Source organism: Zeugodacus cucurbitae, chromosome 3 (genome assembly GCF_028554725.1).
Source record: "Zeugodacus cucurbitae isolate PBARC_wt_2022May chromosome 3, idZeuCucr1.2, whole genome shotgun sequence".
Taxonomy (NCBI): domain Eukaryota; kingdom Metazoa; phylum Arthropoda; class Insecta; order Diptera; family Tephritidae; genus Zeugodacus; species Zeugodacus cucurbitae.
Window position 1 is genome coordinate 37,913,010 of NC_071668.1, and position 17,226 is coordinate 37,930,235.

Below are 17,226 nucleotides of genomic sequence, written 5' to 3' on the forward strand. Positions count from 1 at the left end.
GTTGTAGTCACAAACTAATTGTGCTTTTATGGAATATATGTGATTTCTGGAAAAGTATGCTTTATGGTCATTAATTGGGGATTCTGCTAATATAATCTCAATATACTAAGCTTGGAGGCGTAAGATTCTGTTTGTTATTATCGATATAGTTTCGCCATCTTCCTTCCCGAAAATTGTCGCGATTTTTCTATGTGCTGCACTTTCTCCCGACGAATCATATCGAAACAATGTGATTGCTAATTGCAATTCAACAGAACATTGCTTACAGGAGTGCGCTTTGTTGAATTCTTCACGGTTTTTATTAACACTCTATTACGAATCGGCCTTCGTCCAGTGTTGTCAAAATATTGTTGCGTCAAACGTCTGACTTGGGTATTGAGCTGTAAAATCAGCGAATTCATCTAGAACTGCATCCACTTCGTCATCATCACTTTCAATTTCTGGAAGTAAATTTTTATTAACTGAAATTCCCCATAAAAATATTTGTTAGGTTCAATTCCATAATTTCTTCAGAAGCTTCATCAATTAAAGAATCAGAAGCTTCATCAATTAAATAATCAGCTAATTTTTTCCTAAACCTTTTTTTCGGCATATCTAAATTGGAAATATCAAAAAGTAATTTCTTCTTTACCAAACAGCTGTGAAAAATTGTTGCAAAAAAACTCCAAAGAGACGTTCACTGTTGATGGCAAATATTTACAATTCCACAATTTTGCAACCTCAAATGCACAAGATTCTAAATTGCCCTAATAATAAGATAGTTGATCTGCCCTTTTATTGCAAGAACGTGTTTAAAAGTACCGAACAAACCCGTTGTGATAGACAATCGGTATAAATTACCCTAAGCATTTGCTACTTAACCACTTTGTAAACCTCCTTTTAAAATTACGTTCCAATCATAGAAGGAAATTGAGAATATATCTTGAACTCTGGCTTTCATTGAAGCGAAACAAAGCATAATATTTAGGTCTACTTCTGCCAGACCAATCTGTTTGTAGATGTCTGATTATTTATTATAAAGATTTCATACTAAATTCCGTAAATAATATTGAATGTTTGATTCATGGAGAAAAATATTAAATACTCAATTTTCTATGATTTTTATTATTGAATAGTTATCTACTCACAGTACTCGACCTGACTCACCTACATAAAAATAAAAATTCAAACCATTATTAGAAGATAATCGGACATACTTTTATGCAATTTATTAATTTTAATTGGAGAATAGTAGTATATTTTTTACTACACAAAAATAATGAATGGTTGATTGAGCGAGACTTTTTACTTAAATTACATAATTTAGAATGAGATCATTGGTACACTTCATTCATTCAAATCTATTAACTGTGTAATAAACTGTGTAATAAAATAGTTAGTAGCCGAGCTTCTAAACTTAAACCAACTAAAACTGCCCAACTGTACGCGTTTGGTGGTAAAAAAATTATGAACAATGTTATCATACGAGAAATGAAATAAGGTTGAATTAAAAACAAGCTTAAGCTGTTACTACTTCCTTTATTCAAGTGAATCTTAAAACTAATTTTGCAATAGTTTCGTTCTTAAAATGAAACCTTCAATATTGATCAAACTAAGCAAATGTAAACTAAATCATATACATATATAATCTTTTAATACTTTTCCAAGTATTAAATTCGGTGCATTGACCTTTATGTCAAAAACAAAAAGGGATATTTAGGAAAAGGGACAACACTAAAACACATAGCGTGGGTTACTTCCATTTTTGCTAGACAGAGTTCTGAAGGTAGCCATCAAGCTAACATCGCGTCGCGCGCAGCTAAATCGAAATTATAAGTTAATGTAAAAATAACTTAATGTAATAACTGATATATTGGAAATTATAAATTAATGTGAACTGAACTTGATGTAATAATTGGCAAAGTGAAAATCATAAGTTAATGCGAACTAAAAAGGGAGAAACAAAACTGTAACAAATAAGTTAGTGCAAATAGAAACAAAACTGAAATAAATAAACCCAAACATTAACTAATGTTTGTTGATTGTGAAAAAAGGAGAAATAAGTCGAGGAAAGGGTGTCGAACCCCACAAATTGGTGTCAGAAGTGTGGGTTTTTTCCTAAAACTTGTGTTGGAAGTGCGGGTTTTCTTTTTAAGTGAACAGTGAAAGAAAAAAAACCGGAATTGTGCCAAAAAAGTTCGGTTTTTCGTTTTAAGTGGAAAGTGAAGTATAGAAAAGCGTTTGTGCGGGCGCGTGATACAGAGAACAGTTATAGTTCCGAAACTTCTGGAAAACTGTACAGCTGCGCAGTGGTCCGTTAGACCCGTTAGCGAAGTCCCGCTAGACAGAACGCAGACGCGCAAAACCGGTTGAAGTAATTGAGTGCGACTCAGACACGTGAAAACTCGACCAGTGACTACAAATATCATTTTTTTTCTTCAAATCTCAGTGCAAATCAGGGAATTGCATAGCAGCGGTGGCTGCAAAGCTCATTTCGTGACTATAAAATCTGTTGAGTGCTACTCGAACAGCGTAAAGCAGTGGAGTCTGCAGAATCTGTTGAGTGCGGCTCGAACAGAACAACATAGTAGTGACTACAAATTCCACTTTAAGAATTCTGAGTGCGAATCAAAGAAGTGCATAGCAGCGGTGGCTGCAAAGCTCGTTGGATGACTATGAAATCTGTTGAGTGCGACTCGAATAGAACAACATAGTGGTGACTATAAATTCCACTGTAAGAATTCTGAGTGCGAATCGGAGAGGTGCATAGCAGCGGTGGCTGCAAAGCTCGTGTGGTGTCCGCAGAATCTGTTGTGGCGTACAGTGGCGTACGAATATATCCGAACAACGTGGTAGCTACGAGGGACATCGTTGGACTTAGCGTAAGCAGAGGTGGCGTACGAATATATCCGAACAACGTGGTAGCTACGAGGGACATCGTTGGACTTAGCGTAAGCAGAGGTGGCGTTAAGCGTTGGAGTTCATCATACAGATAAGTTACTAAGAGTAGTTAGCCTTAACTTTATGAATTGTCATTTTGTATTTATACTATTATAAGAAATTTTAAATTTATAATTGCTGCGCGTGACTGACTGACATGGACCGTGAACAAATTTTTAGTTGGACAATGAACGAACTGAAAGAAAAGCTAATAGAGCTGGGACTTTCCACAAGAGGGCGCAAGGCCACTTTACAGGAAAAATTATGCGAACATTTTGGAGTGGGAGTGGATGAAATCAGAATTTCATTCAGATTTTGAGGACGCATCCTCTGCAGTGGACAGTGGAGCAAGACAGACACTAGTGAACCATACATCCTTCACCTTACGTGATATAGAAGAATCATTGAGCCATTTCAGTGAAGTAGGTCAACCAGCAGTAAAAGAGTGGGTGACAGAATTCGAGGAGAATGCACTTGCGGTTAAATGGTCAGATATTCAAAAGTTTTTATACGCCAAGCAACTTTTAAAAGGAGCGGCTAAAGTTTTTGTAAGAAGTCAGAGGGGTATCAGTAGTTGGTCTTCATTAAAGGATCTACTATTCAAAGAATTCGGGGAAAGAGTTTCATCAGCAGAGGTGCATCGACAATTGCGTAATCGGCGCAAACGAAGTAATGAAGGTTACCGCGAATATTTATACAAGATAATGGAAATTGGGTCTCCAATTGTCCTCGATGAATCCAGTCTTATTGAGTATTTTATCGAAGGTATCCCGGATACCAGGGCAGCGAAAAGTAATTTATATCAAGCTAGGAGCATTGAACAGCTCAAGAATGAAATAATAGTTTACGAAAAGATTCGGTCATATGACGGGAGGAAGGGGTAAAAAACTATAAAGTGTTTTCAGTGCGGTCAGAGTGGACACATCGCATCAAAATGTAGAAAGTCGGTAGGCACAAAAGTCGAAAGAGCAAATACGTTATCCAATGAACAGCTAGTAGTGCTAACAAATGCGTAAGTTTCAAGGAAATAGTACTGAACAACCTAAAACTGTCTGCATTACTCGATACAGGGTGTGATCTCTGTTTACTCTGTTATGCTATTTTAATAAGCTTAGGAGGTGTCGAACTAGATAGCGACAAAAGGCGATTGGTGGGAATAGGGAAGAGCGAACTTACCACAATAGGTTCATTTTCGTGTCAGCTTCATGTCGATGGAATCGACATACCGATAGTTTTCCATGTAGTAGGGGAACGGGATATTTGCTATTCGGCAATCATAGGTAATAATATCCTAAAGTGGGTCGATCTAGAAGTGTCAGAAGACGGTGTAAGGTTTTTAGAGACGAAGGGAAACAAACTAAAAGTTCGGAATGATAGGGTAGATAAAGGGAAAGAGATAACTCAAGAAGAAGACGTTGTACTAGAATGGATGTACGAACTCAGCGAGGTTGGATTGGTAGCTGCAGAACAAAACACTACAGAAGAGTTAGATTTACATCATTTAAAACAGGAGTATGCATACGAAATAGCGAGTTTGGTCGGAGAATATTATCCAAAGCCACAACACAAGTCACCCATTGAAATGAAGATTACGTTAACAGATGACATACCAACTTATCAGGGTCCATGTAGGATGCCTTACGCAGATAAGTGTATCGTAGCACAGCAAATAGGGAAATGGTTAAATGAAGGGATTATACAACCTAGTACTTCTGATTATGCGTCGCCCATTGTACTAGTTCAAAAGAAAGATGGGAGCAAGAGGCTCTGTTGCGATTATCGACGCCTTAACCTAAAAATAATGAGAGATAATTTTCCAATGCCTATCATTGAGGACGTACTCGAGCGATTGCAAAGTGCCAGGATATTTACTACATTAGATTTGGAAAACGGCTTCTTCCATGTGCCAGTAGAAAAGAGTTCGAGAAAGTTTACATCTTTTGTTACTCATAGTGGTCAATATGAGTTCCGATTCGTTCCATTTGGGATATCAAACTCCCCAGCGGTTTTCTCGAGATTTATTTTTGCAATTTTTAGAGAGTACATACAAGATGGTACATGTGTGGCTTATATGGACGACCTTATCATTCCCTCTAAGGATAAAAAGGAAGGAATCCATAAGTTACGCAGCGTTATAGGTCGAGCAGCATAATTTAACTTACATATAAAATGGAAAAAGTGTCAGTTTCTCATGGAGATCGTGGAATTTTTAGGATATGTTATAGGGAAGGGTACAATTAGGCCATCAAAAGCTAAAGTTCGAGCAGTAAAAAACTTTCCTCTGCCACACGATCGTAAATCTGTGCAGCGTTATTTAGGGTTAACGTCATATTTTCGGCGTTTCATTGAAGTATACGCAAGGTTAGCTAAACCTCTATCAGACATACTACGCCAGAATACGAAATTTTCTATAGACAACGAAAAAGTCGCAGCTTTTCAGCAATTGAAAGCCGCTCTTATAAGCGCATCAGTTCTATGGCTGTATAACCCGAAAGCGGCAACAGAAGTACATACTGATGCTTCAATGCATGGCTATGGGAGTGATTTGCTTCAAAAAGACGTAGACGATCAGTTGTATCACCCTATACAATATATGAGCCGGAAAACCAAACCGGCCGAAGAGAAATACCACGCATACGAATTGGAGGTATTGGCGATAGTAGAAGCCTTGAAAAAATGGCGTGCGTATCTCTTGGATATTAAGTTCAAAATCGTCACAGAAGAAGAAAGATATTCCTTTGCGCGTCGCACGCTGGGCACTTTTATTACAAGATTACAATTACGAGATAGAACACAGATCCGGTAGCAAAATGCGCCATGTAGATGCGGCAAGCACAACAAGGTGATGATTGGGCCCGAACCGTAGTTAAGGTACTGGAATATGAGGAGTATGAAGATTTTTACGTCAAGCAGGGTGTGCTCTATAAAGATCCCATCAAGGAACTTATAGTAGTACCAACTTTGATGGAAAATGAAGTCATTAGGATAGCTCATAAACAAGGACGTTTCTCAGTTAAAAGGACAATAGATTCAGTTGAAAAAACATTTTATATCCCAAGTCTAGCGGCAAAAGCCGAAAAGGTTGTGAAGAGTTGCATAGAATGCATAATATCTGAAAACAAAACTGGTAGGAAGGAAGGATTTTTGTCAATCAATGAAGAGGATAGGCCTCTTGGGACCTACCACGTAGATCACGTTGGGCCCATGGAAACCACAAGTAAATCTTATAATTATATTTTCGCAGTAGTCGACGGATTTTCAAAGTTTGTGTGGCTAGTGGCTATACCCCACTCGAAACACATGCACCGATAGCGTAGTGGTAAACCTTAAAAAACAGTCAGCCCTGTTTGGTAACCCCAAGCGAATCATATCAGATAGGGGAACGGCATTTACGTCAAATATGTTCAGGGATTACTGCATAAGTGAAGATATACAGTATTTACTGATCGCCACCGGTGTTCCGAGGTGGCGGTATAAGTATTTAGATCGAGTTCAGTAAACCATAAACAACAAACCGACTAGAAGTACAAAGTTTTCACCCTTTCGCTTGCTCACATGTGTCGAAATGCGTGTTAATGGTTTGCCAGCACTAGGTGAGAGGCTAAATGAGGTAATGATTAAGGACTTAGATAAAGAAAGGGAGTTACAACGAAAGGAGGCACAGCAAAATATTGCAAAAATTCAGGAAGAAAATAAAAGATCTGTTAACAAAAACAGAAAAAAAGCCTACAGTATAAGAGTAATGAGCTAGTCACAATTAAACGTACTCAATACGGCACAGCTTTAAAATTGAGACCTAAGTTTTTCGGTCCGTACAAAATAAAACAGACTTTAGGACATGCCAGGTATGAAGTGGTAAAGGTAGGCGACCATGAGGGCCCAGGGCTCACTACGACTGTCGCTGAAAATATGAAAAGTTGGGAGCCTTCATTCGAGGGCGAATGCAGAGTCAGGAGGGCCGAATGTGGGATGGCATCCCTGACAAAAAGGGATATTTAGGAAAAGGGACAACACTAAAACACATAGCGTGGGTTACTTCCATTTTTGCTAGACAGAGTTCTGAAGGTAGCCATCAAGCTAACATCGTGTCGCGCGCAGCTAAATCGAAATTATAAGTTAATGTAAAAATAACTTAATGTAATAACTGATATATTGGAAATTATAAATGAATGTGAACTGAACTTGATGTAATAATTGGCAAAGTCAAAAATCATAAGTTAATGTGAACTAAAAAGGGAGAAACAAAACTGTAACAAATAAGTTAGTGCAAACTAAGAGAAAAAGAAACAAAGCTGTAATAAATAAGTTAGTGTAAACTAAAAGAAATAGAAACAAAACTGAAATAAATAAACCCAAAAAACATTAACTAAAGTTTGTTGATTGTGAAAAAAGGAGAAATAAGTCGAGGAAAGGGTGTCGAACCCCACATTTATGTGGCTTAAGTACCTTTTTTAAGTGGACGTACAAATACAGCTATCCTACATAATTGGATATTACTTCGACTTTTGCTTATGAAAGTAAAAGTAATAACGTTTCATGTAGTATTCGTAAATTTAAGTTCGGTGACATGAAATTTGAGCCACAATGCTTAAATTCAATTTGTTTACATTGCAAGTATCGTTGTTTAATTTTTATGAAGCAACGACACTTGCATTTTCGTTATACATATTTATGTGAGTGTCAATTTACATCAAACCAACAAATAAATAATTGTTTTATACAGTAATGTTGTTGGGTTGATTTAAGTATTTTCTTATTATTTCGTCTACTTTGGAGTTTCATTACATATTGTTGTTTGTGGAACTATATATGTAACTTGCGCGATGATACTCAACGGAATGTTCGAAGGTGAAGAACTTCTCATTCCGAGAATTCTGATGATCCCAACCGATATGCCGTTTGAGTTTAAACGACTCCCGTCTTGATCTAGACCATTAATAAATGACAAGGCAAACCTATGAAAGTTTATGGCCAAAATCTAGAAAATTCATGTATTTCTCATGGTTAATTATATGTATGTGGCATGTTCACGGGCCGGAAGACCATCTGCGTTATTTGCTCTTGCGACTGATTATTAAATGAAAAATGTCGTCTATTACAAGGTACTTCACTGAAGACTGCAATCCCAGCACCAAAATACATAGATAATAAAGAATCATTAAAATACTTGCTGATTTCAGATTATCCTACTGAAAAAATAAACTCAATAAAATCAAACATCTGTCATGTATTACCTCTAACTGCCTTCCCTAAATAAAAGCGGCAGCGGCAAATGACTGTCAAAAAATTCTCATGCCCATACAATTTGTATGGCTCATACCTAAATAACGCGACGGCGACGCTGAGCGATTGAAATTTTCTATTTTGACAGAGCGTTCCGAAGTAAAGTTGGCTGCGAAAAACAAAGTTTCTCTATCCAATAAATTTTCACAACAATAATTCAAGTAAACATTTTGGTATTTGACGTATAGTTGCCGCTTTTATTTAGAGATGGCGCATCGACGTTAACGCTGAGCGGAAAAAAACGTTCCGCCAGTATTGTATGTATGGGATGGGGTCATATGTAGAAGTTCACGCAAGTGAGGAAAGTTTCTGATTGCCATTCACTTGTGAGTGGCCAGGAACAATTCTTTTGCATATGGGACCCACCACTTAAAAAAGACCTTACCAACTATTGATGACAATCCCTGCAAACGTTTTAAGGATCACGATTTGAGGGTATGCACCTGGAATGTCCGGACCCTTAATTGGGAAGGTTCCTCTGCCCAGCTAGTTGATGTACTCATACATCATCACCGCCATTCAAGAAGTGCGATGGACGGGACAAGGACGGAAGAAGGTGGGTCCTTGTGACATCTACTACAGCAGCTATATCAAGGAGCGTTGGATTTGTGGTGGTAGAGAGACTCCGCCGCCGAGTCCTAGCATTCACCGCGGTGGATGAACGTCTTGCAACAATCCGCATCAAAGCGAGGTTCTTCAACATATCGCTGATTTGCGACCACGACCAAACGGAAGAAAAGGACGATGTGACCCATGATGCTTTCTATGGGCGCCTAGAACGCACCTATGAGCGCTGCCAACGCCACGATGTCAAAATCGTGCTTGACGATTTTATCGCTAGGGTGGGTAACGAAGGTGTCTTTGGAACAAAAGTTAGAAAATTCAGCCTCCATGACGAAACATCGCCAAACGGCATGAGGCTGATCGACTTCACTGGGGCCCGAAATATGTTTGTCTATAGTACCAGAATCCAGCACAAGAAAATTCAACAAGCAACGTGGCTGTCCCCTGATCGAAACACGCGCAATCAAATCGATCACGTTGTGATAAGCGGAAGACATGTCTCCTGTGTTTTAGACCTGCGTAAGCTCCGAGGACCAAATCTTGACACGGACCATTATCTAGAAGCAGCAAAGATACCCACCCGCCTCTGTGCAGCAAAAAACGAACGTCAACAAACACAAGGAAGGTTCGACATCGAGAAGCTGCAATCACAACCGACAGTCAACGATTTTCTACTCGACTTGCATTCCTGCTCTCTGAGAGCACTCATCGTATCTTGATATAAGGGAGCTGTGGAACGGCATCTCAAACTCATTGCATATCGCTGCAGCCGAAACAATTGGTCTTCGGCAAGGACAAAAAAACCAGTTGGTGAGAATTGTCGTTCCGCAGTGGAGAGAAAAAATACTGCCTACTTCGCAACTTTGCGATCGTTCAGGACACGTTCGGGGTGGGATGGATATCGAGAACTGAAGAGGGAAGCGAGACGCATATGCATACGAAAACAAAAGAGGCCGAAATGCTTGAGTATGAAAAGATGGCCGACATGGGTAACGCTCGAAAATTTTATGTAAAGATGATGCGATTTACAGAAGGTTTCAAGACTGGAGCATTATCATGTAGGGACCGAGGAGGTAATCTGGTAACGGATGTCCAGAGCATACTGGGATTATGGAGGGAACACTTCTCCGACCTGCTGAATGGCAGTGAAAGTACAACACCAGGAGATGGCGAACCCGATTCCCCAGTCGAAATTCGAATATCAGTTACCAGCTTGAAGAACAACAAAGTGTCGGGGCCGATGGATTACCAGCCGAGCTATTCAAATACGGCGGCTAAGAACTGATAAGGTGCATGCATCAGCTTCGGTGTAGAATATGGTCGGAAGGGAGACCACACAATCTGCGCCAATTACCGTGGGATAAGCCCCCTCAACATAGCATACAAGGTCCTGTCGAGCGTATTGTGTGGAAGACTAAAGCCCACCGTCAACGAACTGATTGGACCTCATCAGTGTGGCTTTAGACCTGGAAAATCCACCATGGGTCAGATATTCACCATGCGCCAAATCTTGGAAAAGACCCGAGAGAGAAGAATCGACACTCACCAACTTTTCGTCGATTTTAAAGCTGCCTTCGACAGCACGAAAAGGAGCTACCTCTATGCTGCGATGTCTGAATTTGGTAACCCCTCAAAACTAATACGGCTATGTAAACTTAAGTTGAGCAACACCAAAAGCTCCGTCAGGATCGGGAAGGACCTCTCCGAGCCGTTCGATACCAAACGAGGTTTCAGACAGGGTGACTCACTATCGTGCAACTTATTCCATATATTGCTGGAAAAAATAATACGATACGAATGATATCAATCATCGGAAGCAACAACCGCGCCGTTTGTTCTGCTTTTTCCAGACTTGATAAGGATGCGAAGCGTATTGGTCTGGTGGTGAATGAGGACAAGACGAAATATCTCCTGTCAGCAAACCAACAGTCAGCGCACAGCTTGGCTCCCACGTCACTGTTAACAGTCATAATTTTAAAGTTGTAGATAATTTCGTTTATCCGGGAACCATCATTAACAACACCAACAATGTCAGCCTCGAAATCCGACACAGAATCGCTCTTGCCAACAGGTGCTACTTTGGACTGAGTAGGCAATTGAAAAGTAAAGTCGTCTCTCGACGAACTAAAATCAAACTCTATAAGTCGTTCATTATTCCCATCCTGATGTATAGCGCTGAAGTGTGGACAACATCCGATGAGACGACTCTTGGGGTTTTCGAGAGAAAGGTTTTGCGCAAGTTTTATGGTCCTCTAAACGTTGACAACGGCGAATACCGCAGACGATGGAACGATGAGCTGTACGATTTATACGACGACATTGAGATAGTTCAGTGAATAAAAAGACAGCGGCTACGCTGGCTAGGTCATGTTGGATGGATGGAAGTCTTCGATGCAGTATCCGCTGGAGGAAGCCGCGGAAGAGGACTAAAGCGCTTCCTACGCTAAATGTATATATATGGGTAGCTACCAAGAGTAAAGCTATTTGGCTCTCAAAAAATATTAATCGACCTTTGTATCAAAAATGATACATTTCGATGTTTGTGGTACCGTAACTTGTGGAAAGAAAAAAGTTAGATACCGCCTTCTTTGTAACCTTGTTTATTTTGGCATTGTCGTTATTTTAAGCCATAATTTGAAAAAAATTTGCAGATAGGCCATGAGAAATTCAAAAACTTCATAATTCGAGCTATGTATCAATTTTGATGCATATAGCATTTCAAACGTTTTTTATTTTGCGTTGCACGTCATTTGCGACGCTATTTTTGATATTTGTGTTGTGTTTTATTAGGTGAAGTGCTTCTTTTTTGAATATTAAGTTATTTTGCTAAAGAAGATGAAGATGCTTCCGATCCTGAAACTGAAATTGAAAGTAGTTCGTCTGAAAGCTGTTTATCTGAACCGGAAGGCATTATTGTCAGTAGTTCAGTTGATGATCCATTGTAAAGGGTGATTTTTTAAGAGCTTGATAACTTTTAAAAAAAAAAAAACGCATAAAATTTGCAAAATCTCATCGGTTCTTTATTTGAAACGTTAGATTGGTTCATGACATTTACTTTTTGAAGATAATTTCATTTAAATGTTGACCGCGGCTGCGTCTTAGGTGGTCCATTCGGAAAGTCCAATTTTGGGCAACTTTTTCGAGCATTTCGGCCGGAATAGCCCGAATTTCTTCGGAAATGTTGTCTTCCAAAGCTGGAATAGTTGCTGGCTTATTTCTGTAGACTTTAGACTTGACGTAGCCCCACAAAAAATAGTCTAAAGGCGTTAAATCGCATGATCTTGGTGGCCAACTTACGGGTCCATTTCTTGAGATGAATTGTTCTCCGAAGTTTTCCCTCAAAATGGCCATAGAATCGCGAGCTGTGTGGCATGTAGCGCCATCTTGTTGAAACCACATGTCAACCAAGTTCAGTTCTTCCATTTTTGGCAACAAAAAGTTTGTTAGCATCGAACGATAGCGATCGCCATTCACCGTAACGTTGCGTCCAACAGCATCTTTGAAAAAATACGGTCCAATGATTCCACCAGCGTACAAACCACACCAAACAGTGCATTTTTCGGGATGCATGGGCAGTTCTTGAACGGCTTCTGGTTGCTCTTCACCCCAAATGCGGCAATTTTGCTTATTTACGTAGCCATTCAACCAGAAATGAGCCTCATCGCTGAACAAAATTTGTCGATAAACACATTTCGAACCGAACACTGATTTTGGTAATAAAATTCAATGATTTGCAAGCGTTGCTCGTTAGTAAGTCTATTCATGATGAAATGTCAAAGCATACTGAGCATCTTTCTCTTTGACACCATGTCTGAAATCCCACGTGATCTGTCAAATACTAATGCATGAAAATCCTAACCTCAAAAAAATCACCCGTTATATTGCAAAAGATGGTACTACTTGGCCTAGCGAGTTTGGGAGAGAAAATGTTATCAGTTTGCACCCAGGTTGGTAACAATTGTTTACCAAATTGTTGTAGAATTATGATACTTGGTTTTTAGGTGTAACAAGATTTGCATCAAGCCGGGTAAATAACATTCGGGATTCATTTCTGCTACTTTTTCCATCTTCACTATCAAAAATTATAATTGAAAATTCGAACAACTACGGAAAGTATTTACATGGATCCAACCACCTAGAAATTGACGAGGAATTATTTCATGCCTACTTAGGCATATTATTACTGGCCGGTGTGTATAAGTAAGTATTGCAATAGAAGAGCTTTAAAAAAAATTTAAATGCTTCTTACTATATATATATCAGATCCAAAAATGAAACTTTGCATGATTTGTTTGAGGAATACTGTGGACGCCCTATATTTCGGTCAATAATGTCTGAGAGAACATTTTTATATATCCACAAAATCATTCGTTTTGATGATGTGCTCACCCGACGTGGCCAAAGAAATGATGACAAATTCGCACCAACCAGAAACCTTTGGGATTGCGTTACTGTGGATGAACAATTATTGGGATTTCATGGTCGTTGTAAATTTCGCCAGTATATTACATCGAAACCCGAGAGATACGGTTTGAAATTTTGGCTACTTGTTGATTCACGTACGTGCTATGTATGGAAAATACAACCATACTTGGGGAAAGGCGTAACCGGAAGCACTGAGAGGAATCAAAGAGAACGAGTCGTTCTGGATTTAGTTGATGGGTTGAAAGGACATAATGTCACCATGGACAACTTTTTTTCATCTCACAGCCTTGGCCAAAATTATTAAAAAAGCAAATGACAATGGTTGGAACTATGCGCAAAAATAAAAGGTCTATTCCTCCAAAGCTACTGAATTGCAAGAAAGTTCCACGATATGAATCAACTTTTGCTTTCACCCTGATACCACTCTCGTTTCGTATATCAGTCATAAGAACAAATGTGCAGTTGTTATGAGCACATTGCATCACGCACCTAATATTGAGAATGAGTCGAAAAAGTTGCCCGAAATCATCTCTTTTTATAACGCAACGAAGGGAGGCGTCGACAAGGTTGACAAAATGTTGAGTTGTTACTCTTGCAAACGTAAAAATAATCGTTGGACTATGGCGGTATTTTCCAACATAATCGATATTTCTGCTTTGAATTCGTATATTTTGTATAACGATATTGATCCGAATTGGAAGCAAACTCAAAAGCACACAAAACGTAAATGTTTCCTGCATGAGTTAGCAATTTCATTGGCAAAGCCCTATATGGAAAAACGAAAAAAAGGCCCAAGGAACGAATTATCTTTGGCGCTGCTTTCCAAACTGTCATCCCAGAATATTCCTGACACTAGTGATAATGTTGCTGGCCCATCAAAAAAAAAAAACAAAAGAATGATAAGTCTCCGAAAAAAACCGCGCAAGGTGTCAAAAATGCTATCATTCTAGAGAAAATCGTCATTCTGCTTCTTATGTAAAAAGCCGTGCTGCAACGACAGACATGCCAAAAATATTTGCATAGATTGCATTCATAACACATAAACATATAATTATTTTAATTATATTTGCCAGAAATTTATCAATAAAAGTAAAGTAATAACTACTTTTTTCCTGTGAACTGTAGTATGTATCAAAATTGATACATAGCTGGAATTATGAAGTTTTTTTAAAGCTCGATCTACTGTTAATATTTATTATGCCACAAATATTTTAATTGCCTTGTGTGCGTTTGTTGTTGCAGCATAAATTTCTGTGATTGATTCTAACGCTGATGGCCTGTTTGTAGATAGATGAAATTCTAAATCCTGTTAATCCAAACGGTGATTAATTGGGTGGCTCAAATTCGGCTCGATGGACCAAAATGTCGAGTTAGTCGACTTGAAATAGCCAAATAAAATACGATCATTGGTTTTTAATATAACAAATGTAGTGTATTTGTGTGTATGGAGTATATACAATTTGTGTGATTTTGGAACAACAGATTAAAGGTTTTGACACAACGACAGTAATGCCAAAATCTGTGTGGAAAATTGCGTAGATTTTTATATAAATAGTTACATTGACCATAGTGTGGTCTTTCTGAATTTATAGGATGACCACCAATTATTTTTCTTAAAATATTAAATATTTTACAAATATGAATGCGACTATAACACTTTAACAATGAACCGCAATGCTAATTACAAAGCCACATGGCGCTCAAAATTGCCACTGAACCGCTCACCGCCTAGACATACACGATTAAATATTTGAATTAGTTGGTCATTCCTTTTGCCCTTTTTTAATATCTAAAATACCGAAAATTGCATTTTTTAAATTCCGGGCAAATTGTTATAGTTTGTAGTCGTCTAACTATTGCCAATTGGGTAAAAACGTTTAAGGAAACGTGGAATGGAATGTTCCGGTTAGTGCTTTTACGAAAGAATTCAAGGAAGAGTTCATTATTGTTCATGTTGCTCATGAAACTGTTCCCCAGATCATGCTACCATACGAATATGCATCATAATATGATCAGATTCGGCAATTTCCTTTATCCTCAAATTTTTTTTTATTTGACGCAAGCACACAGAAACGAAATGGTTTTGAAAGTTTTGTAAGCATTTTTTTTTTGGAATTGGGTTGTTGGGTCACTGATTGCGAACCACGGTGAATGAACGTCTAGGCACAATCCGCATAAATGCGAGTTTTTTTAATATATCGCTTATTTGCGCCCACGCTCCAATGAAAGAGAAGGACGAGGCGAGATGCATTTACAGACAAAAAAAGAAAGAGGCCGAAATGCGCAAGCATGAAGAGCTTGACAAGGTGGCCGACATGGGTAATGATCGAAAATTATACGCGATGTCTGAATTTGGTATCCCCGCAAAACTAATACGGCTGTGTAAGCTGACGTTGAGCAACACCAAAAGCTCCGTCAGGATTGGGAAGGACCTCTCCGTGTCGTTTGATACCAAACGAGGCTTCAGGCAGGGTGACTCACTATTGTGTGACTTCTTTAACCTGACGCTGGAGAAAATAATACGAGCTGCAGATCGAAACAGAGGACGTACAATCTTCTATAAGAGTGTACAGCTGCTGGCGTACGCCAATGATATCGATACCATTGGAAACAACACCCGCGCCGTTATTTCTGATTTCTCCCGACTGATGAAAAATCTCCTGTCAGCAAACAAACAGTCAGCCTTTTCGCGTCTTGGCTCCTACGTCACTTTTGACAGTAATAACTTTGAAGTTGTAGATAATTTCGTATACTTAGGCACCAGCAACAACACCAATAATAATGTTAGCCTTGAAATCTAACGCAGAATCCCCCTTGCCAACGGGTATTACTATGGACTGAGTAGGAAAAGTAAAGTCCTCTCTTGACGAACAAAGACCAAACTCTACAAGTCCCTCATCATTCCCGTTCTAATTTAGGTGCAGAAGAGTGGATGATGTCAACATCCGATGAGGCTACACAAGGAGTTTTCGAGAGAAAGGTTTTGCGGAAGATTATTTAAACATTGGCAACGGCGAATACCGCAGACGATGGAACGTTGAGCTGTACGATTTATTCGACGACATTGACGTAGTTCAGAGAATAAAAAGACAGCGGCTACGCTGGCTCGGTCGTGTTGTTCGAATGAAAGAAAATGCTCCAGGTCTGAAAGTGTTAGATGCAGTACCCGCTGGAGGACGCCGAGGAAGTGGGAGGCCTCCACTCCAATGGAAGGACCAGGTGGAGAAGGACTTGGCTTCACTTGGTGTTACCGATGGGCGCAAAACTGCCAAAAGGAAGATGCGTGGCGCGCTGTTGTGGACTCGGCTATAACCGCGTAAGCGGTGTCTTAGCCAGTCAAGAAGAAGAAGATATATTTTTTCACTACATACTTCGACCATATATTCTTATAAAATATTTGGTAGTTCTTATATATTTTTCTTATTTTCTTCTTATATTATGTGCTTATATATTTTTTGCTATTTCTATTTCTTCTTATTTGCCTAATATTCAAGGTCATTGTGTTTTCAAACGCTATGTTACGCTCATGCAATTATGTACATATATGGTTCCTGACTGCCATTCACTTGGGAGTGGCCGGGAACGATTCTTTGCATGTGGCTCAAGCAGCTCTCGACTTCCGGTTTTTTACCAAGCATCCTCTGGGTAGCCTACAGATATCCGTTTGGAGGCAAGCTAAAGTTAAAGTTTGGGACCGACCACATAAAAATCCCCCCAATGAAAAGTAAACAAAATCTCGGATTAGAGAACCCAATTTTGATGACAGCCACTGTAAACGTATTAAGGACTAGATTGAAGTGCAAGCACTTGGAATGTATGATCCCTTAATTGCCCAGCAGGTTGATGGCCTCGTAAGAGTAAAGGCTGACATCACCGCAATGCAAGAAATGCGAAGGACGGAAGAAGGCGGTTTCATGTGACATCTACTACATGAGGAGTATATAAAGGAGCACAAATTCGGTGTGGAAAGAATGAAAAATTCTGTGAGAAAGACTCCGTCGTCGAGTTCTGGCATTCACTCCAGTAGTTGAACGT

General features: G+C 39.2%; 1 protein-coding gene across 6 annotated transcripts in view; it reads left to right on the top strand.

Moving 5' to 3' along the window:
* The window catches only part of LOC105220378 (probable nuclear hormone receptor HR38), a 319,583-nt gene that overhangs the window by 285,941 nt on the left and 16,416 nt on the right, over window positions 1–17,226 (top strand). The gene's annotated exons all lie outside the window — the stretch shown is intronic.